Source organism: Arachis hypogaea, chromosome 6 (assembly GCF_003086295.3).
Source record: "Arachis hypogaea cultivar Tifrunner chromosome 6, arahy.Tifrunner.gnm2.J5K5, whole genome shotgun sequence".
Lineage (NCBI taxonomy): Eukaryota > Viridiplantae > Streptophyta > Magnoliopsida > Fabales > Fabaceae > Arachis > Arachis hypogaea.
Genome location: NC_092041.1, coordinates 99,534,625 through 99,559,186, shown reverse-complemented (window position 1 = coordinate 99,559,186; position 24,562 = coordinate 99,534,625). Strand labels below are relative to the sequence as shown.

General features: G+C 36.8%; 1 non-coding gene and 1 pseudogene across 1 annotated transcript; one reads left to right on the top strand and one right to left on the bottom strand.

Annotated features, from left to right (window-relative positions):
• Window positions 1-22,218, top strand: part of LOC112805791 (probable leucine-rich repeat receptor-like protein kinase At1g35710) — a 49,179-nt pseudogene extending 26,961 nt beyond the window's left edge.
• Window positions 13,026-13,129, bottom strand: LOC112700205 (small nucleolar RNA R71). Its single transcript, XR_003153119.1, has one exon. It is a non-coding gene; the product is annotated as a small nucleolar RNA R71 (small nucleolar RNA).
• Window positions 22,219-24,562: the final 2,344 nt, after the last annotated feature.

Here is a 24,562-nt window from a genome sequence, read left to right as displayed (position 1 = left end):
AAAACCTTATTTAACATATTAGACTCCCAATTAAACTTAACTAATCAAACAAAACATAAAACTAAACTAATTATTAGCAATATTTACAAAAAGGAAAAAGGAAAGATGTTACCATGGTGTGGTGTCTCCCACCTAGCACTTTTGTTTATTGTCCTTAAGTTGAACTTATGGGGAGCTCTCCATCAAGGTGGCTTGTTCTTGAATCCATCCTTGAACATCCACCAATGCTTGGACTTCTAATAAGCTCTATCCTCCAAAGTTAATAACTCCAAGCCTTGATGGAGTTCTCCACAAACCATGGGCTCCCACAGTTGATCTTCTTTGTGCGAGCCAGGATCCCACACTTTGTTTTCACACCCGTCTTTGAGTTGGTCATGGTGATTTCCTCTGGGTGACAAGAGAGATGAATTCTCATGGAAGCACCAAACTACCCTTCTAGACCCATCTAATTGAGTACTAGTCCAACCCTTGCTCCTTGAAGCTTCAACCACAATGAGCCTAGACTTACAACGCCAATCACTAAACATCCTCCTCTTACGCTTTATTCCACAAAGCACCCTAAGTTGGCCATCCGTTTCAAGCAAACCAAATTCAAGCGGGATAATAAAGCTAAGAGTTAGAAGTTTTACCCACTCAAATGAAGGATTAGATGACAACCTAGGTAGAGAAATTCCCAATGATCTTGATAGAGCACGTTTCACTCCCGCCCATCCTCTTCTAGAGGCTTTCATCACTTGGCAAGGTTCTTCAAGCTTTACCTCTTGCCAAGCTTCCTCAAGTTCAAGTTCTTCTTCACCAATGTCCTCTAGCTCTTTCCCATCACTTAAATAATAAATAGGAGGTTGAGTGAAATCTACCTCATCATCAATTCCAAGTATAATAGGGAAGGACTCTTCAAACTCAAAAGGATCATATGTTGATGCGGAATCATCATAAATAGGAGGGCCTATTGCTTGGGACACTTCTTCCAATTCTTCAATCACATTGTGCCTTGGAGGTTGTGCACTCTCCTCCTCAACATCAACTTTAAATTCCATGGAAGAAGACTCTTCAACTTGTGATTCCTCTATGTACTCAACATATCCTAAGGTGCCAACCATTACTTTCTTTGGTTCAATCATCTCTACCTTCTCCTCTTGTTGCACTTCTTGTTTTAACTCTTCTTCTCCACCTTGAAGCTCTAATTCCACTTCCTTACTAAGCTCTTTGGTTGCTTCTCCACATTCAACAATGGGAGTGCCTTGATCGTGCAAGCTTAGGCAGGATGAGATTATGTTGCCAATGGTTTCTACCATGACAGCCATCTTAGCTCCTAGCTCCTTAAACTTCTTTTCATCCTCCTCTTGTTGCCTTAAGATACGAGATTCAAGATCTCTTAGTTCTAGCATGAGGGCTTCATCGGGAAGTGGTGGTGGAAGAGAGGGTTCATTGTTTGAGGTAAGGGTATTGTAGTTGGAAGGTGGTTCATATTGGTAAAATTCTTGAGGTGGTGTGTATGGACTTTGTGGTTCATGGGAGTATTAGTGTTGGGATAGTGGTGGCTCTAGATATGGTTCATATGGTGGTTGGTATGGTAGGTATGGGTTAGGGTCATATGGAAGTGAATGGTGGTATGAGACTTGTGAGTATGGTGAAGGGCTATATTGAGGAGGGGGTTCATATGCATATGATGATTGTGGTTGACAACCACAATGAAGGTCATCACATACATTAGATTGAAATGCATCTTGGAATAGTTCTTGTTGATAGTACATTGGTGGAGGTTGTTGCCATGAAGGTTGTCCATAGGCTTGTGGTTCCTCCCACCTTTGGTTGTTCTTTCCTTGATGCATATCCTTATTATAGCTTTCATCTCCTACAATATAGTTAGAACCACACTCATAGCCAAAAGGATGAGAATTCATAGAGAAAGAGAAAATAAAAACAAGTATTAATAAGAAACAAAGAGAACAAAATTCTAAAACTAACAAAAACTAACAAACAAACCAAAAATCAAACTATTCACAATATATACAATAGCCAATAACATAGCACCATTGCAATTCCCCGACAACGGCGCTATTAATTTGATAGCAAGAATTTATACCAGTTCAGAATTCCACAAAATATTTTCGTTGTTAGTATAGTCCAAACCAATAGTCAATCCTTGAATCAAATTAAAATATGGTTTTGACACATGTACAAATCCCAATGAAAATTAACCGAAGTATTTAAACCCCGGGTCGTCTCACAAGGAATTGCAATGAAGTGAATGATTATTGGTTATGAAGGAACAAGGGGGTTTGATTGATAAAGGGGTAAGAAGTTAAATGGTCAAGAATTTAATTGACAAGAAAAGTAAATTAAGCAAGTAAAGGAAACAAGGAATAAAGAAAGACATCCTTGGCAAGATTTGAGAATATAGGCTTTCTATCCTAGTCAAACAATGATCAATTCATCCTATTTAGTCAACTCTAACAAATAGAAGAATGTATCATGTCATCTTCACATAGGGAGAACGTCAAAAAAGACTAATCAATCATATCACAATAATAAACAAGAATTTATCTTATTACGTCATCCCCGACGATGGAGGAAGGTATCATATTATCCTCGTACTTGAAGAAAGTCTAATAAGAATAGTTAATCTTAATCCAAAAGTCTTAGTCAACTTACTAATTAAATTAGCAAAAAAACTTATGTCAATGGAAACAATATTAGCTAACAATTCTAGATCACCAACATAGGTTGGGTTTTCATGACTCAAGATTGCCTAATTACTCTTTCCAAACCAAGAATGCTCAAAATCTACTCTAACATCCTACCAAGTATTTTGTCAAACACTTGGAAGGCATAAAAGGAAAGCATAATAAATTGCAAAGAATAATAAAATCTACCAACTACCAATTGCAAGAAAAGTAAAATTCACAACTCAAATTATCAATAAAAAGAACATCAAACATCAGTTGCATTAATAGAAAATCCAAATCCGATAAGTGTTCATCAATCCTAAACAAAGAGGCATGAAAAGGGAAATTAACAATAGAGAATAAGAGATTTACATCATTAGAGCATGAAAATGTAGAAGAAACAAGATGAAAGCAAAGAATTAAACATGGATCTATGATGCAATTAACCTAGGAACCCTAATTCTAGAGAGAAGAGGGAGCTTCTCTCTCTAGAAAATAAGCTACATGATGCAAAAACTCCAAAAAAGTGCTTCCCCTTTGCCCAATCTTAAATTCTGCATGAAATAGCATCAGAAATGAGTTGGATTGAGCCCAAAATGCTTCAAAAATCGCTAGCCACGAGTTACTTTTAATGAGTCACGTGCATCAACCAACACAGACGCGTCATGTGCATGTACACATCTTTAGGCGCCAGGAAAATATAGCAATTTTGATATCATTTTGAAGCTCCAGATGTTAGCTTTCCACTGCAACTGGAACCGCCTTATTTGGACCTCAGTAGCTCAAGTTATTGTTGATTGAGTGCGAAGAGGTCAGAGTTAACAGCTTTTACGGTTCCTTCATTTATTCATGAGTTCTCCCACTTTGCATGCTTTTCCTTCATTCCTTCAATCCAATCTTTGCCTTCTAAATCTGAAATCACTTAACAAACATATCAAGGCATCGAATGGAATTAAAGTGAATTAAATTTAGTTATTTTAAGGCCTAAAAAGCATGTTTTCACACTTAATCATAAATTTAGGGAGGATTACAAAACCATGCTATTTCATTGAATAAATGTGAGAAAAGTTGATAAAATTTCCTGAAATAAGCATAAGATAAACCACAAAATTGGGGTTTATCAAACACCAATGCCATCATCTTTAGCTATGTCTATTGGAAATTCTTCTGGTCTTAGTGGCAGAGGAGTAGGTGACAGGGGTCAGACTTATAAGAGTGGATGGAGTCAGAGAGGGAGAGGTAAGGCACGTGTGTACGCTTTAATACGTCAGGATGCTCAAACTTTTAATGCAGTGGTGGAAGGTACTTTACAAGTTTGTTCTTTAGATGCTCGAGTGTTATTTGATATAGGTTCTCATTATTCATATGTATCTCCCCATCTTGTATCTCGTTTCGATAAACAATCTGAACCGTTATCCCACCCATTTCATGTTGGCACTCCACTTAGAGTCTCTGGTGCACGAAATTGTGATCTCTAATAATCGCATTCAACTTGGTATGCGCGTTTATAACTCAGCACTTTCTTCACAACTTCGCACAACTAACCAGCAAGTGCACTGGGTCGTCCAAGTAATAAACCTTACGTGAGTAAGGGTCGATCCCACGGAGATTGTTGGTATGAAGCAGGCTATGGTCATCTTGAAATTCTCAGTTAGGCGAATAATATATGGTTATGGAGTTTTCGAATAATAATAATAAATAAACAGAAAATAAAGATAGAAATACTTATGTAAATCATTGGTGAGAATTTCAGATAAGTGTATGGAGATGCTTTGTCCCTGTTGGATCTCTGCTTTCCTACTGCCTTCATTCAATCCTTCTTACTCCTTTCCATGACAAGCTGTATGTAGGGCATCACCGTTGTCAATGGCTACATCCCATCCTCTCAGTGAAAATGGTCCAAATGCTCTGTCACAGCACGGCTAATCATCTGTCGGTTCTCGATCATGCCGGAATAGAATCCCTTGATTCTTTTGCGTTTGTCATCACGCCCAACAATCGCGAGTTTGAAGCTCGTCACATTCATTCAATCCCTGAATCTTACTCGGAATACCACAGACAAGGTTTAGACTTTCCGGATTCTCATGAATGCCGCCATCAATTCTAGCTTATACCACGAAGATTCTGATTAAGGAATCTAAGAGATATGCGTTCGGTCTAAGGTAGAACGGAAGTGGTTGTCAGTCACGCGTTCATAGGTGAGAATGATGATGAGTGTCACGGATCATCACATTCGTCGTGGTTAAGTGCAACGAATATCTTAGAACAGGAATAAACTGAATTGAATAGGAAATAGTAGTAATTGCATTAAAACTTGAGGTACAACAGAGCTCCACACCCTTAATTTATGGTGTGTAGAAACTCCACCGTTGAAAATACATAAGTGATGAAGGTCCAGGCATGGCTGAATGGCCAGCCCCCAAAACGTGATCAATAGTCTCCTAAGATGAATAATGGAATAAAACCGAGACCAAAGATCCCTAATACAATAGTAAAATGTCCTATTTATACTAGACTAGCTACTAGGGTTTACAGAAGTAAGTAATTGATACAGAAATCCATTTCCGGGGCCCACTTGGTGTGTGCTTGGGTTGAGCTTGAGCTTTATAGGCGTAGAGGCTTCTTTTGGAGTTGAACGCCAAGTTGTAACGTGTTTTTGGCGTTCAACTCTGGTTCGTGACGTGTTTCTGGCGTTTGACTCCAGAATGCAACATGGAACTGGCGTTGAGCGCCAGTTTGCATCATCTAATCTCGAATAAAGTATAGACTATTATATATTGCTGGAAATCTCTGGATGTCTACTTTCCAACGCCGTTAAGTGCACACCATTTGAAGTTCTTTAGCTCTAGAAAATCCATTTCGAGTGCAGGGAGGTCAGAATCAACAGCATCAGCAGTCCTTTGTCAGCCTTCTATCAGAGTTTTGCTCAGGTCCCTCAATTTCAGCCAGAAATTACCCGAAATCACAGAAAAACACACAAACTCATAATAAAGTCCAGAAATGTGAATTTAGCATAAAAACTAATGAAAACATCCCTAAAAGTAGCTAGATCCTACTAAAAATTACCTAAAAATAATGCCAAAAAGCGTATAAATTATCCGCTCATTAGTCTCCACAGTGGTTCAAGTCATGTTTCGGTCTTGTGTTGTTAGAATTAGTATGGTTGATATATTAGCTGACTTAATTCTTCTAGAACCAATGGAAGACATTGATGTTATCCTAGGCATGGATTGGTTAGCAGCTTGTCATGCTGATGTGAGTTGTTACTCAAAAATTGTAAAGTTTGACATTTCGGGTATCTCACCTTTTGTTTTTAAGGGTGACAATTGTCCCACTTTAGCTAGCATCATCTCATCTATGAGTGCTATGCAATTGATGGATAAGGAAAACCAAGGATTTCTGGTAGTTGTTAGAGTTGTTGATGTTGAGGTGCCTAGTCTTGGTCAGGTTCCTATAGTTAAAGAATTTCCTGACATGTTTCCTGATAAGTTACAAAGGATGCCACCTGACGGCAAAGTTGAATTTTCCATAGAATTAGTTCCAGGAGTCCATCCTTTGTCCATTCCTCCCTAGCGTATAGCTCCAACTGAGTTATGAGAATAAAATGTTCAATTGGAGGATATGTTAGAGAAATGATTCATTCATCCTAGCACTTCTCCGTGGGGAGCTCCTGTTCTACTCGTAAAGAAGAAGGATAAAACAATGCAACTATGTGTGGACTATCGTCAGCTCAATAAGATAACTGTTCGCAACAAGTATCCATTGCTAAGGATTAATAATTTGTTTGATCAACTTCAAGGAGCTACTTGTTTCTCTAATATCGACCTGCGTTCAAGGTACCATCAATTGAAGATAAAAGAGGGAGACATTCCAAAAACTACCTTTCATACTTGTTATGGACACTATGAGTTCTTAGTAATGTCCTTTGGTCTAACGAATGCGCCCGCGGCTTTCATGGACTTGATGAATCGAGTCTTCAAACATTTCTTATATCGTTTTGTTATCGTCTTTATCGATGATATCTTGGTGTATTCGAAAAGTGCTACGGAGCATGAGTATCATTTGAGGATTATTGCAAACTTTAAGGGATCACAAGCTTTATGCTAAGTTTTCTAAATGTGAATTTTGACTTGATCAAGTGACATTTTTTAGGCATGTTGTATCAAAAGATGGAATCATAGTGGATCTAAAGAAGGTTGAAGCTGTTTAGAAGTGGCCAAGACCTACTACAGTGATGGAAATCCATAGCTTTCTAGGGTTGGCAGGCTACTATCGGTGATTCATCAAGGACTTCTCAAGAATTTCTACACCATTAACCAAGTTAACCCAGAAGAATGTAAAGTTTCAATGGTCAGAAGCTTGTGAGAAAAGTTTCATACTCTTAAGACTTGTCCAACCTCAGTGCTGGTTCTTGTTTTACCTTCTGGGTCTAGAAGATTCACAGTCTTCTGTGATGCGTCTCGAATAGAACTTGGTTGTGTATTGATGCAGCATGGCCAAGTTATTGCCTATGCATCACGACAACTCAACAAGCATAAGCAGAATTATCCAACTCATGACTTGAAAATGGCAACAGTCATTTTTGCTTTGAAGATTTAGAGACACTACCTTTATAGTCAGACCTGTGAGATCTATATGGATCACAAGAGTTTGAAGTATATATTTCAATAGAAGGATTTAAATTTGAGGTAACGGAGATAGATGGAGTTGCTAAAGGATTACGATTGTACTATTTTGTATTATCCTGAAAAGACAAATATTGTGGCGGATGCCCTCAGTAGGAAATCTATGGATAGCTTGGCCCGTATCACTCTTGCAAGGAGACCAATTATTGAAGAAGTCCACCAATTGGAGGCTGGTGGAATCCAATTTGACCTTGGAGAATCAGGAGTTTTCTTAGCACAAGTCCGAGCTCAATCTTCTCTGATAGAACAAAAAATAAGTCTGCACAAAGTGATGACCCAAAGTTAAGGAAGCTTATGGAAGATGTTCGCAATGGAAATAACTTAGAGTTTTCCCTTGATCAATATGTTTTGCGTTGTGGTCAATGCTTATGTGTGCCAAACAACCGCGACCTGAGGAAAACTATTTTGGAAGAGGCTCACAATTCTAAGTACATGGTTCACCCGAGCTCCAACAAGATGTATCAAGATTTAAAACAATTGTTTTGGTAGGAAGGTATGAAGAAAGACATAGGAGTTTTTGTTTCTCATTGCTTAACTTTCCAAGAAGTTAAAGCTGAACATCAAAGACCTATTGGATTATTGCAACAAATTGAGATACCTGAATGGAAGTGGAAAAGGATTATGAGGGATTTTGTAACAGGTTTACCTCGTAACTTTAAGGGTTTTGATTCAATTTGGGTAATTGTGGATAGAATGATGAAATCAGCCCACTTTCTTTCGGTGAAAATAACTTTTAGTGCAGTTCGGTATGCTCAACTTTATATTGATGAGATAGTTAAACTACATGAAATTCCAGTGTCCATTTTTCTGATCGCCAACCTTAGTTCACCTCTCATTTTTGGAAATCCTTTTAGAGAATGTTAGGAACTCCTCTGGATCTTAGCACAACTTTTTACGCTCAAACCTATGGACAATCAGAAAGGACGATCCAAACATTGGAAGACAAGTTAAGGGTTGTGTTCTAAATTTTGGTGGAAATTGGGATAGCTATCTACCTTTGATCGAGTTCTCTTATAATAATAGTTATCAAGCTAGCATTCAAATGGCACCATTTGAGACTCTTTATGGGAGAAGTTGTAGGTGACTATTAGGTGGTTTGAGGTTGGTGAGATTAAGCTTTTGGGACCAAATTTGGTACAAGATGCAATTGAGAAGGTTTTCTTAATAAGAGAACGTTTATTAGCATCTCAGAGTAGGCAGAAGGCTTATGTTGATAATAGAAGGCATAACTAAGAGTTCTTAGTGGGTGATCAGGTATTTCTTAGAGTGTCACCTATGAAAGGAGTGATGAGATTTGGGAAAAGAGACAAGCTTATTCCTTGTTACAATGGTCCATTTAAGATATTAGATAGAAAAAGGTGCAGTTGCTTACCGCTTGGCATTGTCGCCTGAATTGCGCATGATCCATCCAGTGTTTCATGTATCAATGTTGCGCAAATATCTTTCTGACACATCTCATGTGCTCACACCACAAGCCATAAAGCTAAGGGAGGATTTATCATTTGAAAAGGAACCAATGGCTATAGTTGATCACCAAGTAAAGAAACTATGTTCTAAAGAGATAGCATCTATGAAAGTTTTTTGGAAAAACCATTCGGAAAGAAGAAGCAACTTAGGAAGTTGAGGATGCCATGCGCAACAAGTATCCGTATTTGTTTGAGACTGAAGGTAATTATCATATAATTTTCAAATTTGGGGACCGAATTTCTTAAGGGGGAGAGAATGTAGTAACACACACACACACACACACACACACACACACACACAGAGAGAGAGAGAGAGAGAGAGGGGGGGGAGGGAGGGAGGGAAGAAAAGAAGAAGAAATGGAGAGAATGTGGGGGCACGTGTCCTGATAAGCAGATAATTTATACGCTTTTTGCCATTGTTTTTACATAGTTTTTAATGTTTTAGTTACTTTTCAGTATATTTTTTAGTTTTTATGCAAAAATCACATTTCTAGACTTTACTATGAGTTTTTGTATTTTTTTGTGATTTCAGGTATTTTCTGGCTGAAATTGAGAGACCTGAGCAAAAATCTGATTCAGAGGCTGAGAAAGGACTGCAGATGCTGTTGGATTCAGACCCTCCTGTACGCGAAATGGATTTTTTGGAGCTACAGAAGCCCAATCGGTGCGTTCTCAATTGCGTTGGAAAGTAGACATATTGGGCTTTCTAGAAATGTATAATAGTCCATACTTTGCCCGAAATTTGATGGCCCAAATGGGCGTCCAAACGCCCACCAGAGACTCTTTTCTAGCGTAAAACGTCAGAACTGGCACCAAAGTTGGAGTTAAACGCCCAAACTGGCACCAAAACTGGCGTTTAAACTCCAAGAAGATCCTATGCACGTGAAAGCTTCAATGCTCAGCCCAAACACACACCAAGTGAGCCCCAGAAGTGGATTTCTGCACTATCTACACTTAGTTACTCATTTTTTGTAAACCTAGTTTACTAGTTTAGTATAAATAGACTCTTTTTACTATTGTATTCATATCTCTAGATCATTTTTGAGACTATGTTTGGATCACTTTTGATCTCTTGATCATGTTTTGGGGGCTGGCCATTTGGCCATGCCTGGACCTTCATCACTTATGTATTTTCAACGGTGGAGTTTCTACACCTCATAGATTAAGGTGTGGAGATATGCTTTTCCTCATGAATTAATGCAAAGTACTATTATTTTTCTATTCAATTCACGCTTATTCTTGTTCTAAGATATTCACTCGTACTTCAACCTGATGGATGTGATGATCCGTGATACTCATCATCATCCACCCTTATGAATGTGTGCCTGACAACCACCTCCGTTCTATCTGCAAGAGCTTGAGTGTGTATCTCTTGGCCTCCTGGTTCACAACGCATGGTTGCCTCTCCTGACAACAGAGCCTTCCATTCCGTGAGATCACAGTCTTCGTGGTATAAGCTAGAATCAATTGGCAGCATTCTTGAGATCCAGAAAGTCTAAACCTTGTTTGTGGTATTCTGAGTAGGATCTGTGATGGGATGACTGTGACGAGCTTCAAACTCATGACTGTTGGACGCAGTGACAGTGTGCAAAAGGATCAATGGATCTTATTCCAACACAATCGAGAACCGACAGCTGATTAGCCATGCGGAAAACCGTAGCGGATATGTTTTCACTGAGAGGACGGATGGTAGCCATTGACAACGGTGATCCACCAACATACAGCTTGCCATGGAAGGGAGTACGCATGATTGGATGAGGACAATAGGAAAGCAGAGGCTTAGAGGGAACAAAGCATCTCCATACGCTTATCTAAAATTCCCACCAATGAATTGCATAAGTATCTATATCCTATTTTATGTTTTATTTCTTTTTTAATCAACAAAACCTCATAACCATTTGAATCCGCCTGACTGAAGTTTACAAGATGACCATAGCTTGCTTCAAGCCGACAATCTCCGTGGGATCGACCCTTACTCACGTAAGGTATTACTTGGACGACCCAGTGCACTTGCTGGTTAGCTGCGCGGAGTTGTGAGAAAAGTGTGAACTCACGATTTCGTGTATCAAGTTTTTGACGCTGTTGCCGGAGATTATTCGAGTTTGGACAACTGACGGTTCATCTTGTTGCTCAGATTAGGCAATTTTCTTCTTGTTTCAACCTTTATTTTATTCAAAAAGTTTTCAAAAATCTTTCAAAAACATTTTTCTCTTCTTTTTTGATTTTTCCTAAAAAAAATTGAAAAATTATAATATATATATATATTTAATGAAATCATAAAATCAAAAATTTTTGTGTTTCTTGTTTGAGTCTAGAGTCAAATTTTAAGTTTGGTGTCAATTACATGTTTTTATTCTTTTAGCATTTTTAGAAAACTCATGCATATGTTCTTCTTGATCTTCGAGTTGTTCTTGATGATTGTCTTTGTTTGATCTTGTGATTTTCTTTTTTTGTGTCTTTTCTTATTTTTCATATGCATTTTCGAATTTTTAGAGTCAAAAGTTAAAAAAATTTTATGTTTGGTGTCTTGCATGTGTTTTTTTTTCTTAAAAAATTTTCAAAAATGTGTTCTTGATGTTCATCATGATCTTCAAAATGTTCTTGGCGTTCATCTTGACATTCAAAGTGTTCTTGCATGCATCATTGGTTTTGATTCAAAATTTTTATGTTTTGAGTCAATTTTTTTGTTTTTCTCTCTTTCCTCATTAAAATTCAAAAAAAATATCTTTTTCTTATTTCACTCATAAATTTTAAAATTTTTGGGTTGACTTAGTCAAAAATTTTTAAAAATTTAGTTGTTTCTTATTAGTCAAGTCAAAATTTCAATTTAAAAAAATTCTATCTTTTCAAATATTTTTCAAAAATCAAATCTTCTTCATTTTTCTTCTTAATATTTTCAAAAATTTTAAAAATTGATTTTCAAAATTTTTTTCTTGTTTTTATTTCATATTTTTGAAAACCTTGCTAAACAATTAAGGATTTGATTCAAAAAATTTCAAGTTTGTTACTTTCTTGTTAAGAAAGGTTCAATCTTTAAATTCTAGAATCATATCTTTTAGTTTCTTGTTAGTCAAGTCATCAATTTTAATTTTAAAAATTAAATCTTTTTAATTTCTTTTTTTCAATCATATCTTTTTAAAGATACCTTTTTCAATCAAATCTTTTTTAAATCATATCTTTTTCAAATTTTAATTTCAAAATCTTTTTATAACTTCTTATCTTTTTAAAACTTACTATTTCTTATCTTTTTCTTATCTTTTTCAAAACCACCTAACTACTTTTTCACTTCTCATTTTCGAAAATCACCTTCCTATTTTCAAAAATCTTTTTAACTAACTAATTGTTTTAAACTCTAATTTTATTTTATTCCTTTCTTAATTTTTGAATATTAACTAATATTTAAAATAAAAACAAAAATATTTTTCTTTTCTTTTCTTCTAATTAATTTTCGAATTTCTTCTCTCTCTCATCTCTTTCTATTTATTTATTTAATTACTAACACTTCTCTTCTTCTTAAAATTCGAACCCTCTCTCCCTCTCTGTGTTCAAATTCTGTTTATGTTCTCTCTACCTCATTCTTCTCTTCTTCTCTTCTTCTACTCACATAAAGAAATCTCTATACTGTGACATAGAGGATTCCTCTTCTTTTCTGTTCTCTTCTTTTTCACATGAGCAGGAACAAGGATAAGGATATTCTTGTTGAAGCCGATCCTGAACCTGAAAGGGCTCTGAAGAGGAAGCTAAGAGAAGCTAAAGCACAACTCTCTGGAGAGGACCTGACAGAAATTTTTGAAAAAGAAGAAGACATTGCAGCCGAAAATAATAACAACAATGCAAGGAAGATGCTTGGTGACTATGCTGCAACAACTTCCAACTTCTATGGAAGAAGCATCTCAATTCCTGCCATTGGAGCAAACAACTTTGAGCTTAAGCCTCAATTAGTTTCTCTAATACAGCAAAACTGCAAGTTTCATGGAGTTCCATTAGAAGATCCTCATCAGTTCTTATCTGAATTCTTGCAGATCTGTGATACTGTTAAGACCAATAGGGTTGATCCCGAGGTCTACAGACTTATGCTTTTCCCCTTTGCTGTGAGAGACAGAGCTAGGACATGGTTGGACTCACAACCTAGAGAAAACCTGGACTCTTGGGACAAGCTGGTCAATACTTTCTTAACCAAATTCTTTCCACCTCAAAAGATGAGTAAGCTCAGATTGGATGTCCAAACCTTCAGACAGAAGAAAGGTGAATTCCTCTATGAAGCTTGGAAAAGATACAAGCAATTAACCAAAAGGTGTCCTTCTGACATGTTTCTAGAATGGAGCATCATATGTATATTCTATGATGGTCTGTCTGAGTTATCCAAGATGTCATTAGACCACTCTGCTGGTGGATTTCTTCATCTGAAAATACCTGCAGAAGCCTAGGAACTCATTGAGATGGTTACAAATAACCAGTTCATGTACACTTCTGAAAGAAATCCTATGAATAATGGGATGACTCAGAAGAAAAGAGTTCTTGAGATTGATACTCTGAATGCCATATTGGTTCAGAACAAAATATTGACTCAAGAAGTCAATATGATTTCTCAGAGTCTAACTGGATTGCAAGCTAAAGATGCCTCCTCTGAAGGTGAAGCTTATGACCCTGAGAATCCTGCAATGGAAGAGGTGAATTACATGGGAGAATCCTATGGAAACACCTATAATCCTTCATGGAGGAATCACCCAAATTTCTCATGGAAGGATCAATAGTAGCCTCAACAAGGCTTCAATAATAATAAAGGTGGGAGAAACAGGTTTGGCAATAGCAAGCCTTTCCCATAATCTTTTTAGCAATAGATAGAGAATTCTGAGCAAAGCCTTTCTAGCTTAGCAAACATAGTCTCTGATCTATCTAAGACCACCCTCAGTTTCATGACTGAGGCACGGTCTTCCATAAGAAATTTGGAGGCACAAGTGGGTCAGCTGAGTAAAAGAATTACTAAAACTTCTCCTAGTACTCTCCCAAGCAATACAGAAGAGAATCCAAAAAGAGAGTGCAAGGCCATTAATACAACCAAAATGGTCGAACCTATAGAAGAGGAGGAGGATGTGATTCACAGTAAGGAAGACCTCATGGGACGTCCACTGGACTACAAGGAGTCCTCTATTGAGGAACCACAGGAATCTGAGGCTCATCTAGAGACCATAGAGATTCCACTGAACCTACTATTACCATTCATGAGTTCTGATGAATATTCTTCCTCTGAAGAGGATGAAAATGTTACTGAAGAGTAAGTTACTCAATATCTAGGAGTAATCATGAAGCTGAATGCCAAATTATTTGGTAATGAGACTAGGGAAGATGAACTTCCATTGCTCATCAATGAACTAAGTGCATTGGTTCAGCTGAAGTTACCTCAAAAGAAAAAGGATCCCGGAAGGTTCTTGATACCTTGCACCATAGGCACCATGACCTTTGAAAAGGCTCTGTGTGACCTAGGATCAAGTATCAACCTCATGCCACTCTCTGTAATGGAGAAACTAGGGATCTTTGAGGTACAAGCTGCAAGAATCTCACTAGAGATGGCAGACATATCAAAGAAACAGGCTTATAGATTTGTAAAGGATGGCTTGGTAAAGGTTGAAGTCCTTTACATCCCTGCTGATTTCATAATCCTAGACACTGGGAAGGATGAGGATGAATCCATCATCCTTGGAAGACCCTTCCTAGCCACAGCAAAGGCTGTGATTGATGTAGACAGAGGAGAGCTAGTTCTTAAGGTGAATGAGGACTACCTTGTGTTTAAGGTACAAGGATCTTCTTCTGTAAACATGGGGAAGAAGCATGAAAAGCTTCATTCAATTCTCTCCATGTAGAGTCAAGCAAAGCTCCCACATTCAAACTCTAAGTTTGGTGTTGGGAGGCCACAATCATGCTCTGAGCACCTGTGAAGCTCTGTAAGAGCTTCCTATCAAGTTATTGACATTAAAGAAGCGCTTATTGGGAGACAACCCAATTTTATTTATCTATATTACTTACTCATTCATTTTATTTTCCATTGTTATTTTATGTTTTCTTTAGGATGATGATCATGTGGAGTCACAAAAACAACTACAAAAATTAAAGCAAAATAAAAAACAGCATAAAAAATAGCACACCCTGGAGGAAGAGCTTACTAGCGTTTAAATGCCAGCAAGGATACCAAAATGGGCGTTTAACGCCCAGCCTGGCACCATTCTGGGCGTTAAATGCCAGAACTGGCAGGCAAACTGGCGTTTAAACGCCAGTAAAGGTAGAAAAAATGGGCGTTTAAACGCCCATCCTAGCACCATTTTGGGCATTTAAACGCCAGAACTGGCAGGCAGACTGGCGTTTAAACGCCAGAAAAGGGCATCAGCCTGGCGTTTAAATGCCAGGATTAGCATTCAAAGGGCGTTTACACGCCAGAATGGTGCAGGGATGAGAAATCCTTGACACCTCAGGATCTGTGGACCCCACAGGATCCCCACCTGCCTCAACTCACTCTCTCTCTTTTCTTCACACATTCCAATAACACCCTTCTCCAAATACCCTTCACCAATCACCTCTATCTCTCTTCACCATCACCCCTTCACCACTCACATCCACCCACTTTTCCCCAAAAACCCCACCTACCTCAATATTCAAATTCACATCCTTTCCCTCCCAAACCCAACCCCTAATACACGAACCCTACCCCTCTCTCCACTCCTATATAAACCCCTCATCCCTCCTTCATTTTCACACATCATAAACAGTTCTTCCCCCTTGGCTGAACCACTCACACCTCTCTATCTCCTCCATTTTCTTCATCTTCTCCTCCATTATTTCTTCTCTTGCTCGAGGATGAGCAAACATTTTAAGTTTGGTGTTGGAAAAAGTGTTGCTTTTTGTTTTTAATAACCATTAATGGCACCTAAGACTGGAGAAACCTCTAGAAAGAAGAAGGGGAAGACAATTGCTTCCACCTCTGAGTCATGGGAGATGGAGAGGTTCATCTCAAAGGTCCATCAAGACCACTTCTATGAAGTTGTGGCCAAGAAGAAAGTGATCCCCGAGGTCCCCTTCAAGCTCAAAAGGAGTGAATATCCAGAGATCCGACATGAGATTAGGAGAAGAGGATGGGAAACTCTCACCAATCCCATTCAACAAGTCGGAATCTTAATGGTTCAAGAGTTCTATGCTAATGCATGGATCACCAAGAACCATGATCAAAGTATGAACCCGAACCCAAAGAATTGGCTCACAATGGTTCGGGAAAAATACTTAGATTTCAGTCCAAAAAATGTGAGGTTGGCGTTCAACTTGCCAATGATGCAAGGAGATCTTCATCCTTTCACAAGAATGGTCAACTTTGATCAAAGGTTGGACCAAGTTTTCATGGACATCTATATGGAAGGAGCCCAATGGAAGAGAGACTCCAAAGGCAAGCCGGTTCAACTAAGAAGGCTTGACCTTAAGCCTGTGGCCAGAGGATGGTTGGAGTTCATCCAACGCTCTATCATTCCTACTAGCAACCGATCCGAAGTAACTGTGGATCGGGCCATCATGATCCATAGCATCATGATTAGAGAGGAAGTGGAAGTTCATGAGATCATACCTCTAGAACTGTACAAAGTGGCTGACAAGCCCTCCACTTTGGCAAGGTTAGCCTTTCCTCATCTCATTTATCACCTATGCAGTTTAGCTAGAATTGTCATAGAGGTAGACATCCTCATTGAAGAGGACAAGCCCATCACTAAAAAGAGGATGGAGCAAATAAGAGAGCCCACTCATGGACCTCAACAAACGCATGAGGAAGTCCCTCATCAAGAAATCCCTGAGATACCTCAAGGGATGCATTTTCCTCCACACAACTATTGGGAATAACTCAACACTTCTCTAGGAGATTTGAGTTCCAATATGGAGCAACTAAGGATGGAGCACCAAGAGCATTCCATTATCCTCCATGAAATTAGAGAATACTAAAGAGCCATAAGGGAAGAACAACAAAGGCAAGGAAGAGACATTGAGGAGCTCAAGCACTCTATAAGATCTTCAAGAGGAAGAACTAGCCGCCATCACTAAGGTGGACCTGTTTTTTAATTTCCTTGTTCTTATTTTTCAATTTTTATGCTTTATATTTGACTATGTTTTAGCTTCATTACATGATCATTAGTGTCTAGTGTCTATGTCTTAAAGCTATGAATAATTCCATGAATCCTTCACCTTTCTTAAATGAAAAATGTTCCTAATTACAAAAGAACAAGAAGTACATGAATTTTAAATTTTATCTTGAAATTAGTTTAATTATTTTGATGTGGTGGCAATACTTTTTGTTTTCTGAATGAATGTTTGAATAGTGCATATTTTTTATAGTAAGGTTTATGAATGTTAAATTTGTTGGCTCTTGAAAGAATGATGAAAAAAAAGAGAAATATTATTGATGATCTAAAAAATCATAAAATTGATTCTGGAAGCAAGAAAAAGCAGTGAATAATAAAGCTTGCGAAAAAAAAGTGGCAAAAATTAAAAGAAAAAAAAAAGAAAAAGAAAAAGCAAGTAGAAAAAGTCAATAGCCCTTTAAACCAAAAGGCAAGGGTAAAGAGGATCCAAGGCTTTGAGCATCAGTGAATAGGAGGGCCCAAAGGAATAAAATCCTGGCCTAAGCGGCTAAATCAAGCTGTCCCTAACCATGTGCTTATGTCATGAAGGTCCAAGTGAAAAGTTTGAGACTGAGTGGTTAAAGTCGTGATCCAAAGCAAAAGAGTGTGCTTAAGAACTCTGGACACCTCTAACTGGTGACTCTAACAAAGCTGAGTCACAATCTAAAAAGGTTCACCCAGTTATGTGTTTGTGGCATTCATGTATCCGGTGGTAATACTGGAAAGCAAGATGCTTAGGGTCACGGCCAAGACTCATAAAGTAGCTGTGTTCAAGAATCAACATACTGAACTAGGAGAATCAACAATGCTATCTAAATTCTGAGTTCCTAATGGATGCCAATCATTCTGAACTTCAAAGGATAAAGTGAGGTGCCAAAACTGTTCAGAGGCAAAAAGCTACTAGTCCCGCTCATCTAATTGGGACTAAGTTTCATTGATATTTTGAAATTTATTGTATATTCTCTTCTTTTTATCCTATTTTGTTTTCAGTTGCTTGGGGACAAGTAACAATTTAAGTTTGGTGTTGTGATGAGTGGATAATTTATACGCTTTTTGGCATTGTTTTTACATAGTTTTTAATATCTTTTAGTTGTTTTTTAGTATATTTTTATTAGTTTTTATGCAAAAATTACATTTCTGGACTTTACTACGAGTTTGTGTATTTTTCTATGATTTCAGGTATTTTCTGGCTGAAATTGAGGAACCAGAGCAAAAATCTGATTCAGAGGCTGAGAAAGGACTACAGATGCTGTTGGATTCTGACCCTCCTGTACGCGAAATAGATTTTCTGGAGCTACAGAAGTCCAATCGGTACGCTCCCAATTGCGTTGGAAAGTAGACATCTTGGGCTTTCCAGAAATATATAATAGTCCATACTTTGCCCGAGATTTGATGGCCCAAACTGGCGTCCAAACTCCCACTAGAGACCATTTTCTGGCGTAAAGCGCCAGAACTGGCACCAAAGCTGGAGTTAAACGTCTTAAATGGCATCAAAACTGGTGTTTAAACTCCAACAAGAGTCTATGCACGTGAAATCTTTAATGCTCAGCCCAAACACACACCAAGTGGGGCCCGGAAGTGGATTTCTGCACTATCTACACTTAGTTACTCATTTTCTGTAAACCTAGTTTACTAGTTTAGTATAAATAGCACCTTTTACTATTGTATTCATATCTCTAGATCATTTTTGAGACTATCTTTGGATCACTTTTGATCTCTTGATCACGTTTTGGGGGCTGGCCATTCGGCCATGCCTGGACATTCATCACTTATGTATTTTCAACGGTGGAGTTTCTACACCTCATAGATTAAGGTGTGGAGCTCTGTTGTTCCTCATGAATTAATGCAAAGTACTATTGTTTTTCTATTCAATTCACGCTTATTCTTGTTCTAAGATATTCACTCGTACTTCAACCTGATGGATGTGATGATCTGTGACACTCATCATCATCCTCCCTTATGAATGCGTGCCTAACAACCACCTCCGTTCTATCTGTGAGAGCTTGAGTGTGTATCTCTTGGCCTCCTAGTTCACGACGCATGGTTGCCTCTCCTGACAACAGAGCCTTCTATTCCATGAGATCAGAGTCTTCATGGTATAAACTAGAATCAATTGGCAGCATTCTTGAGATCCGGAAAGTCTAAACCTTGTCTGTGGTATTCTGAGTAGGATCTGGGATGGGATGACTGTGACGAGCTTCAAACTTGTGACTGTTGGGCGCAGTGACAGTGTGCAAAAGGATCACTGGATCTTATTCCAACACGATCGAGAACTGACACCTGATTAGCCATACGGGAAACCGTAGTGGATATGTTTTCACTGAGAGGACGGATGGTAGCCATTGACAACGATGATCCACCAACATACAGCTTGCCATGGAAGGGAGTACTTATGATTGGATGAGGAGAATAGGAAAGCATAGGCTCAGAGGGAACAAAGCATCTCCATACGCTTATCTGAAATTCCCACCAATGAATTACATAAGTATCTCTTTCCTATTTTATGTTTTATTTCTTTTTTAATCAGCAAAACTTCATAACCATTTGAATCCGCCTGACTGAGATTTACAAGATGACCATAACTTGCTTCAAGCCGACAATCTCTGTGGGATCGACCCTTATTCACATAAGATATTACTTGGACGACCCAGTGCACTTGCTGGTCAGCTGCGCGGAGTTATGAGAAAAGTGTGAACTCACGATTTCGTGTACCATATCCCCACTTAAATATTCCTTGTCTCTATTCTCCTATCTCTTGACTCCCCCTTCTGTCTTTCATTTTCTTTTCATTTCTTCCCAAAAACAAAATTTAAAACCCTCTCTTTCCTTCTCTTTCCAACTACATTTTCTCATCTTTCCTTATCTCGTCTCTTTGCAACCAACCACCCAATATATCAAACTCAAATTCATCATCTTTCTTCCTTTTTCTTCTCTACTCTATCTCTATTTATTCAAAATCTCATTTTCTTAAAACCCTCAAATAATGAAATTTCAACTTAATGAGTGAAGGAAGCATTGAACTTTTGAGTTCCGATTTTTATTGAGGCTTCAAGATAACTCTTTGACTCAATAATTAGCTATATCTCCAATTTTTGTCACCCCTATATTTAGGGTATGCATAACTTTGAATTAGGGTTAAAAAATTTGGGACTTCTATCAAATTGAGTAAAATTTTATTAATTGACAACATTGTTAGCTTACAAATATTATTATTTTTATATTTCTAGAGTTGTAAAGTTATTGGACATCAAGTGGTAGCTCGGTGGCACGGTTAGAGTTGCTTCCAGTTCTTTAGAACCAAGTTGTGAGTTAATATTATGTATATAATTATTTTTAAGTGTATTATTATAAACATTTAAATTGAATCATTCTATTTAGAGTTTGAAAATATTTGATTATTGTGACTTTTGAATTTTTGAAATAAATATTGATTTGTGAAAAACTTAAAATTTTATAAAAAATATACACGAAATGATATTTATATATTTTATAAAGCATACATGTTTTTTTACTTGACTTTATTCAAATTTAATTAAATTTTAGTATGCATTTTTATATATATTTGATTTATTATGAAATTTAGTAATATGTTATAAGTATTAGAAATTGTTATAAGTGATTTAATTTGGATTGGTTTGGGAGACTCTGACTAGAAAACCGTAGTTAGCAACAGTTATGACGTTAACTTAGATGCATCTAACTCAGACTTTAGCTAGCAGGGATATTGCTAGCCCAACGTGTAGGGTAGACGTTGGATCTGTTATACGTACGGGCACACTAGAGGAAGGGGCTACCCTTAAAGCTTAGAGGTGGAGCTGTCCTAAGTGTGTAATATTTGATTTGATTTGACTTCTGGAATGAGAACTCCCATTTCAGTTCATTCGCTTAACTATTTATCTATTTGTTTGCATAATTAATTAACATGAATTTTTCATCTCTAAAAAGAAATATAACTTTCAAGATAAAATTTGTATTATCTCATGTGGGTTATAGATATAATGTTTGCTTACTAAGTTGCAAAACTCACCCTATCATATTTTTATATTTTTCAGATACAGGTGTCATTTCAGGTTCCATTTCACCTGTCCCACAGTAGATCTTATTCATTTTGGTGAGCCCTTCTTCTTTCTAAGGGCTATGTGATATGTAATGGAACCTTCATGCAAAAAACTAGAGTTTGTCAATGCTCTATATGTCACAGACAGGGTCTTCGTATGGGTTATGTTATTTTAAATCTCGAACTATTTAGATAGTAAGTATGACTTGGTTATGTAAAACATATAGATTTAACTATATACTTTAGTTATCAACTTAATATATATGATGTGACTTTTGACATGTTGGGTTGTGGATATAATTGGAATATTTTGTTGTTGTTGTCCTTGGAAATGGATGTTTTCTATTGATATAGAAAGATAATATTCATGTTGGTAAGATTCTAGAAATAGAGGTGATTATGTCCATTTTTCTGAAAATTTGGTTGTTTGGCTTGTTGAGGGACTTGTCCCTTGAGCGCCAGTCATGGCTTGGTTTAGGCCATGACAGATGATGATGAAGCTAAGAATCTAAGTTGGAGCAAAAAGGTGAATATCATTAGTGGAACAGCTAATGCTTTGGCTTACATGCATCATGACTGTTTCCCATCGATAGTTTCATAGAGATGTAACAAGCAACAATATTTTGTTGAACTCAGAGTTGCATATTATTGTCTTGGACTTCGGAACTGCTAGACTTCTTGATCTTGATTCTTCAAATCAAACATTATAAGTTGGAATATATGGATACTTGTACCAGGTGATGTTTTCTTGTAAAATCTTTTGATATTTTATTAAATAGATTTAGTTCTTGAATATGAGATAGAAATTGGGTTCATTGACACCATTCTTGGTCTGTGCTGTAAAATTGGCCTATACAATGACTGTGACAGAAAAGTGTGATGTTTATAGCTTTGGAGTGGTGGCATTGGAAACATTAATAAGAAGACGTCCAGAAGATCAAATATTGTCACTGTTCAACTTGTCTAACAAAAACATAATGATAAAAGATCTCTTGGATTCACACATCTGCTTACCATTATGTCAAATTAAAGAGACACTCAAACAATAATTCAAGTACTAACATTGGCATTGGCATGCTTGCGCTCTGTCTAAAGTCAAGACCATCAATGCCGCAAGTGGCATATGAACTTTCTAATTTTGAACAATTATCATTGACATTGTCATTTTCTAAAAAATTTCAGTTTATCAGTTGATAGCTTAAGAGATATATTTTATTTCAATTGTGCATGAGTTGTTTAAGCTAAGCTTAATAATAATGTAAATCTTGTTCTTCCTTTTATTATTGCATCTTGTGTTGTTTAAACATGAAAAAAATGTTGTTTGTTTTAAGAATAAATGTAGGCTTTTTTATATTGAATTTAATCTTTGCATGCAGCCAAATGAAGTGCTATTAGTCTCTTATAATAGTACTTAGTTGGATTCTCGTCTAACCTATCTTTTACCTTTTCTCTTGGTGCCGATTTTTTTACTTCCATTTTTTTTTTTTTTTGTGAAACACATGACAACCAAGCATATTGAAGGTTAATTTATATTGGTTAAAGTGAAGTTTTCAGCTTTGACGTTTCTCTTAGCCCTTGTTGTATGTCAAATACTGTATCCAAGCATAAAGATACTCGATTAAAATTGATCATTTTACTAGTTAAGTAATTTTTTTTCAGTTTTAACATCTCAATATGACTTTTGTGTATAGTAAATATTGTTTTTGTTCTTGATCACATTGTTCATTTTTGTGAAAAGTTGTTTAATTACAATCCTTGAATAGGCAAATATAATAACTTGCACAAATTCCTCTGTTTTCACTATAATCTCTGGGGAGATAACAATAGTGAAAACAACTGCTGATTAGAGGATGAATAAGGTAAGGAATTGTTATTATTTAAGCAATTAATTTTTTTTACGAGTAATTATCCAATTCAGTCTCAAAGATTTTAAAAGCGAACATTTTTTGTTTCTCACGGTACCTCCAGCTCAACAAGTTAAGGACTAATCCGACGACGTACTGAGCTCGATTTAAGGTTTTGCTGTTAGCTAATGGGTTGTTGCATGCACATAACAGGATTCGAATCCCTGACACTTATTTAAGCAGATTAGTGAGCTAACCACTAGACCAACCCAACTTGGGTAAAAAAAAGCTAATATTTTAGTCTCAAAATAAATTAATACACAAAAATATCCCCAAAATTTTACTCTGTTAGACAAATTAATCTCTATTCTCCAAAGTAATTACCCAAATCAGCCATTAAGGATTTTAAAACCGAATATTTTAGTCCTTAAAAAAATTAATATACAGATCAATCCCCAATATTTTTCTCCATCAGGCATAACAGTCCCAGCCTATTTTTCGGCATGACTCACTAAATCCTTCAAGTATTTATTAGAAAAAAAATATTAGTATTTTGGTCTCTCTGGATCTTTATAGCATGAGGCTTAACAGAAGCATCTCCAAAAAAATTGGTACTCTCACTAAGCTTTCTTATCTTGATCTGTCCCATAATAATCATCATGGTGAGCTGCCTCCAACACTTTCAAATCTCACTCAACTTAAAGCACTGACGAATGGATTTTTGACGGTTTAGAATTTTACAAATGAAATCTCGTCGAAGTATAGTCTCTAAACCAACAATAATCCTCTCATACAGAAATTTGTTTGTCACAAGTACAAACCCCTAAAATCTATAAACCGAAGTATTTAAACCTCGGGTCGTCTCTCAAAGGACTTGCAGGGTAGTGTTCTTGTTATTGGTTATGGATTTATTTATTTTGGGGTTTTAGATGAGAAAAATGAATAGTAAATGGTAAGAAAACTTTATTAACAAAATGGTCTTGGCAAGATTTGGTTGTCAAGGGTCTTCATCATTATCACTAGCCACAAGTATGGTAGTTGCAAGGATTAATCCCACTTAGTCATCCTTAAATCAATTAACAAAGGAAAGTCAAGTGAGTTATATCAATCCTAGTCCATAAGTCCTAGCTTTCCACTAATTGGATTAATGAAGGCTAGAGTTAATGGCTATCAACTAGCAATCAATTGGACACTAGTGACTCAAGAAATCCTAAGTTACCTTCTCAAGCCAAGAACATAAAATCGTACTCTAACATCCTCTCAAGCATTTCATCAAACACTTGGAGGGTAATGAAAGAAAGCATTTTTGTTTGTAAGAATAAAAGGAATCAACAACCAACAATTACAAAGAATTAACAAAACAACAATCAACAACATCACATTCACATGAATTATCTCAAATTGCATTATTAAAAGAAAACAAAAGAACAACAATATCTCAATTACAAAACCTAGAAACAAAATAAGAGAAATTACAACAAGAGGATAGGGATAGAAAGAAGAACCAAAGTGTAGCAATCATCAATTGAAGGTAGAAGTAGAAGGAGACTTGAATTGAACCTAGAACTATGAGATCCTAATCTAACCCTAATTCCTAATCCTAATTCTAGAGAGAAGTGAGAGCTTCTCTCTCTAAAAACTACTTCTAACTACTAAAACTATGACTAATGATCAAAAGTATCTAAAAGTATCTT